The following is a 5,800-nucleotide window of genomic DNA, read 5'->3' on the forward strand; positions in this document are numbered from 1 at the left end:
ATTATTGTACAAATTGTAAGAATGTATTGGAATATAGATTATCACATTGGTTTATTTAATACATGTGTGTAAAGTATCGTGTAGGACTCGTAGTAAACCATTATTCTGGCAGTTTAGTTTGACTTCCATGGAAACAGGCGTGGAAAGTAGACATGACTGAATGGAGCATGACCTACGGCAGACGGGTAGGTTCAAACTTCAGGATGACAGAACTCAACAACAACAAAAAAGGCAGCATAGCGTCATCATTGAAGAAGCGGTTTTAAGAATTATGGCAAAAATATGTTTAACATAATTGTTCAAACCAAATCATAAAAAAAGATATTATAACAAAAAACTGTGTATACCATAGCTATACCATTATAACATTATGTTTAGCTATAACATTATAACACTAAACCAAATCTTTTACAAAGCCAACTGCTAAATTACCAGCATGATTAAATAATAATTGTAATATGCATTTTGCAACTGAAAACCTTTTTGTCAAAAACAAATTCCAATGAGAACAAAAGAGTAGGCAAGTCAATTGGTACTTTCTGTTATTTTATTTTGTCCAATTGTTCCTTACGTTTTTTTTGTCTTTTACAGACACGACAACCTTCTCCATTATTCAGTAGCCTAAGTATTAATGTGCACACAAATGTTTTTTTCCTCTCCCCAAAAACTGCAACCAGGATGCAACGACTGAGTTTTTTTTTTTTTTTTTTTAAGTTGTATGCATCTGTTTAGCGGCTCAGAAAGATTTACTTTTTTAGGGTGAGCTATGGTATTGCTTGTAAGGATGGGATCAAAAATCACGTCAAGCAAATTGTATTGGCATTCATACGTAATTAGATATTGCATTGCATTTTATAACTCTAATTTTTTTGACTGAACTAATCCTAAAGGTCAGAAAAAGATGTGCAAACTTTTGCCAGAAACTAGTTTTCAACTTTGTTTTCTTTCCCTGAAGACCAACTATGTCCCCAAGGCAGTACTCTAGTTGTTTAAATGAGAAGTCATTTTATAACATTTAAAATGTAGATATACTTTTCGTATAAGTCCTTAATTTATATCAGCTTTAGATAAAAAAAAAACAGTTTTGAATGTTTCAAATAATGCAAGTAAACCAACCTGTTCCAGCATAAAAAATAAGTGTTGCTGCATGTCATCCTCCTCAGTGTATTCATCAAAGCTAAAGTGGAATGTAGTGTATCACAGAAATGCATCACACTTGACATGACTGAATAAAGGTAAAAGGTAAACTGACTAGAGGAGCTTTGGCAACACTTTAAACCAGTTTTTTTGTGCTAAAGTCTCTGCTGACACCGGTGAGTATTCCTAACATGTTCATCAAGCTTTGTGTGCAGTTTGAAGTTTCAAACTGATGCTGGCCGCATAGTGTAAAAAGTGGCCAGTACAAATACAGTAGTACAAATATGTGGCCTTGAGGTATTTGTGGTTTTAATGTAACACAAAAGCAGGCCACAATAAATCCAAATGGGCTTATTTTATTAACATAACAGTGTAGTTTTGCTGTGAAATGTTTATATAAATTACAAAACAAAGAGCAAAATCACATTATAGTATATTGAAGAAATATATGTATTTATATCTATTCATGTGTGTGCGTGAGTGTGTGTCTATTATTACAGTTTTAAACAAATATATTAGCCATTGTATTTTGATTAGATATAATGTAACAAAAAGGTATATTACTCAGTAATCAAATAACAATGTTTACTTAATATTTATTAAGTTACTTATAATTTATTTAACAACACTTTATATATATAATTCGTATTACTATATTACATTCAAGTAACTATTTTATAGAGTTCTTCTTGGTGTATTGTTCATATTCTGACCCTGTTATATTTTAGTTATAACCCAATATTGTCCACAATATCATATGGTAAAACAAAAAAAAAACTTTCCATCAGCAGGTTGAACATGCAAGTTGGACACCAAGACATCCATATATTTTTTTCTATTTTAAGAATTCTATAAAATTCTAAGATTATACTATTTATTTTAATTCAGGCATATCAATTCGACAATTATCTTCCATTTGTGAGGCATCTGCAACTCATAACCATTAATAACTATTTAAAGAATTCAATTTAGCTGCTATTACAATACAATAACTTCAAATATTGTGCAAATACAACGGAAAAAATACTCGGAGTAGACGTTACAAAAGATTCTGTTGGAAAGAAATACATTATGGTAAAGTGTGTGCCATAATGTTAGTAAATAACATTGATTTAAGTACATTAATTTTCGTTAGAAAGACTGGGCTTATTTATTACTAGCATTCATTCGTATTTATAGGACATTTTTGTTTAAACATCACGCAGGAAAACATCAACAAAATCATGGTATAACTTCATGGTCGTCGACTAGTGCAACTCTTGTTTGGATGTTGTCTGTGTTTGTCGCCTATTTGTTTCCTTGTTTTATTTTTTTTTTCCTAATGAAAAATACGTCCGTTTGTTTAGGCTATTTCACCACCTCCACAAGTTACCAAACGTGGAGAAAATCGAGTGGTGAAACTTGAGAGTGGCACTTGGAAAGGAAGTAGTTGATTTATGCTAATAAAGGAGTTGGGGTTTAGCTACGCTGGCTGGGAGCCGCCCTTCATTCACCACATGGTTAACACTCTACTCGCGCCACTTTCGCAATCTTACTACGATTCAGAAACTCCTAGCAAATCATAATAGGAGAACATGGTTATGCTTTTTGGATTATACACCCTAAGTATCTATTTTCTCAGTTTTGCAGATACCCCAGAAACAGTGTGAGTAATCGGTAAGTCTGTACAAGTGAGTGAAGATGGTGGGTTTTTAGAAGCTAGTCTCTTATTACGCGCATGTTATTGGCAAGAAACCTGTTGTTAGCCTTTTCGGGGAATGCGGTAAACGTCAGTAAAGTGAAACGAATGGCGCTGTATGCGACACCGCAGCCACACGTTGACGTTTACATAAGGGGAAAACCTTTTAATCGTCAATTTCCGCATTTGAAAACATGTTGTAAGAGGCGCATCGCATGGCAACCTGTCCTCCATGGTTTGAGAATGAGGGAGATTTGAAAAGCATGTGTTGCTACTGCACCTCAAGTCGGTAACGTTACCTTGGGGAAGTAATACTTACTAGTGAACATTAGTCCTTACACTCTTTCGTAGTTGCTGCAAGTTATATACTCGTGTACTCCGGTTGTCGGCCATATGTTTAAATGATATCAAAGTTATCAGTTTATTTGTTAGCTGCGGTGTATACTTAAAAGTGCCTGCAGAACAAAGCAGCAGCACATGGGGGTGCAGCAGGCCGCGCGCTTTTGCTATCCCGCGAGCTGCTAGCGCTAACAAACCGACGATAAGATAACGTAAAGTTGTATTACAATATTAATATTGACTTTATTGACCACGTTATGTGCTTTCAAGGAAATGTCCTTGTCCAAAAGCACTCGGGAACATGTACCGATATTTATTATTAGCGTTCATAGGAAAGCTAGCTATACTACAGCAGCTAAATTGGCTAAGATAAGAGAATACAATGCTCTGGATGGAGGGTGTAACTGTAAGCCATCCGTAACCTGTTAACTTGGGGTGTCTTTTAAGCTATTTGCTCAGATGACGTGTTTAAAATTATAACTAACCTGTGGCATTATAAATTACCGGATAACAATCTCAAATTCCGAAAGCTAACCGTGCTCTGAGACTGCACGCGCTAGCATGTTTGGCTAGCACATGCTCGTATGAACTGTTTTGATGAAGCCCTCGGGTACTAGTACCAGCTTATGTGCTGGATTCTGGCTTAAGTTTGCAGTAGCTCGTATCATACGCTTGGTGCGCCCAGCTATAATGAGCGCGCATTTCACATGCACCTGATTTGCACAGGCGTTTTAACGCTACTTATTTAGTTATACGCTGTGTTATCCAGCCGTGGAAATAGATTTATAAAACGCTCAAAATGCGGACTCTTGGGCGCCATGTTACTGCGTGGGGGAGGGGTAAAGTTACAGCAATGTGACTATCCTCTAAGCAGCCCTGGTTTCTACACAGCCTTCCAATTGAACTTTTGTTATCGAAGACATTTCGACATGTAATTGTTTCTCATGTGTGCGCCCCCCCATTAATGCACCTGCGTTTTACACCACACTTTTCTGATTGTTTCCTGAACTTAATGAAATCCATAATGTATTCAGCCCTGAGATTAAGTTGCTGACATATTTTTAATGCTGTCTCATTTATGCTTGCAGACCCCTGTACACATCTGTATCTCCTGTGGAAAGCCCCTCATCGTGGATTTAAAGGCATCCTATTCCATCTGTGATCGAAAACTCCACACACAGTTTGAAGTCACTGTAGTGTCAAAGTGCTTACAGTGCAGGTAGTTCTGTAAAATCTACTGCAGTGAAGGCACTTTCAGCACTATTCTGATAATGGTAACTAAAGGAGCAAGCTTATTTACAGACACAATTGGTTTATGCTAGAACGAGACAGACTGAATCGAAATACACATATGGCAGGGCCTTGTCACCATCCTGTGCTGATGTTTGACCCCTGCTGTTCCTGAGTGAGACAGCTGTGTCTGGAGTGAGGCCCCTTTTATCAAACATGCTTGTTATTGTGAGGCATCATGCATATTTTGTACTTGCAAGCCTTCCACTAGTGCTTATGCTAAGGTGCATCTAGTGCAGATAGTGAAGTAGACTAGCACCTACTGCCCTAAGTGCTCCTTCTGGCATAAGAAGCTAGGACTCTCATCATGTGTGTACCCACTTTTTAATTGTGGTAATGTGTGTACCCACTTTTTAATTGGGGCAGTTCTCTGTTAGTTTTGCATAGTTGCGCTCCAAGAAGAAATGCGTTGTGCAAATCTATGCAAAACTGACGGTGGCCTGTATTTTCATCTAAATCCTCTTTTATTGTTTCTTCCTCCATGGTGGTCAATCAGGTTTCCAATACAGTTGTAATATGTTTAAGTATTATTAAAGTGCTTATAGTGCAGGTAGTTCTATGCAATTCTACTGCAGTGTGAGCACTTAAAGTACTTCTTAGACACGTTTCGTCTTGGAAATCTGCAACTGCACATGAGTCTCTGGTTAGTTTTGCTTGTTTGCTTTCAGCTTTTTACTGTACTGCTGTGCAAATCCATGCAAAACTGATCATAGAACTAAAATCACCTGAAATCTATCAGATGTGATCCCTTTCTGTGCAGGTTGGGAGAGGTAGCAATGCTCTGTACTTGTGTGGTATTGCACTTGTCCCGGCCTGTTGAGGACTTGGGGAATTGTTCTGCACAAACTGTTAACTGCGAAATGGGCCATATGTATCTACTATACATTTTGTATTTGACTTATGAAATCACATCCTTATGTCACCATCTCATCAATAACAATACTGTAATGATAGGGTTTGACAAATTCAACATTTAAAATAAATATTTCCGTTGGCTCACTGTTTTTGTTTGTTTTTTGCTTTTTACACCAGACATGTAACCTATTGATCCTAATTGAGTATCTGAGCAGAATTATCAAAAAAGTGCTTTACTGCGATGAATTTACTTCTTATAATTGCGAAGAGAGAGCAGCCTCTAGCTCACCCATTAAGAGCGTTCGTCCCATTCTGGCTGAGTCCTGCACGGGCCGGGTTCGATTACAACCTTCGGTCCTTCGCTGCGCGTCATCCCCATCTCCCTCCACCTTTCATGTCTATCCATGGTCACTTAAATAAAAGGCCATAAAAAGCCCCCAGAAATCTTAAAAAAAAGTATACATTTTTAAAATGTTTCACTTCTATGCATAAGCCATGCTT

General features: G+C 37.2%; 1 long non-coding RNA gene across 1 annotated transcript; it reads left to right on the top strand.

Annotated features, from left to right (window-relative positions):
• The first annotated feature begins 2,617 nt into the window (after nt 1-2,617).
• LOC117952867 lies at nt 2,618-5,441 on the top strand. The gene is made up of 2 exons (XR_004658524.1): nt 2,618-2,793; nt 4,243-5,441. It is a non-coding gene; the product is annotated as an uncharacterized LOC117952867 (long non-coding RNA).
• The last annotated feature ends 359 nt before the right edge of the window (nt 5,442-5,800 follow it).

This window comes from Etheostoma cragini, chromosome 11, assembly GCF_013103735.1.
Source record: "Etheostoma cragini isolate CJK2018 chromosome 11, CSU_Ecrag_1.0, whole genome shotgun sequence".
Lineage (NCBI taxonomy): Eukaryota > Metazoa > Chordata > Actinopteri > Perciformes > Percidae > Etheostoma > Etheostoma cragini.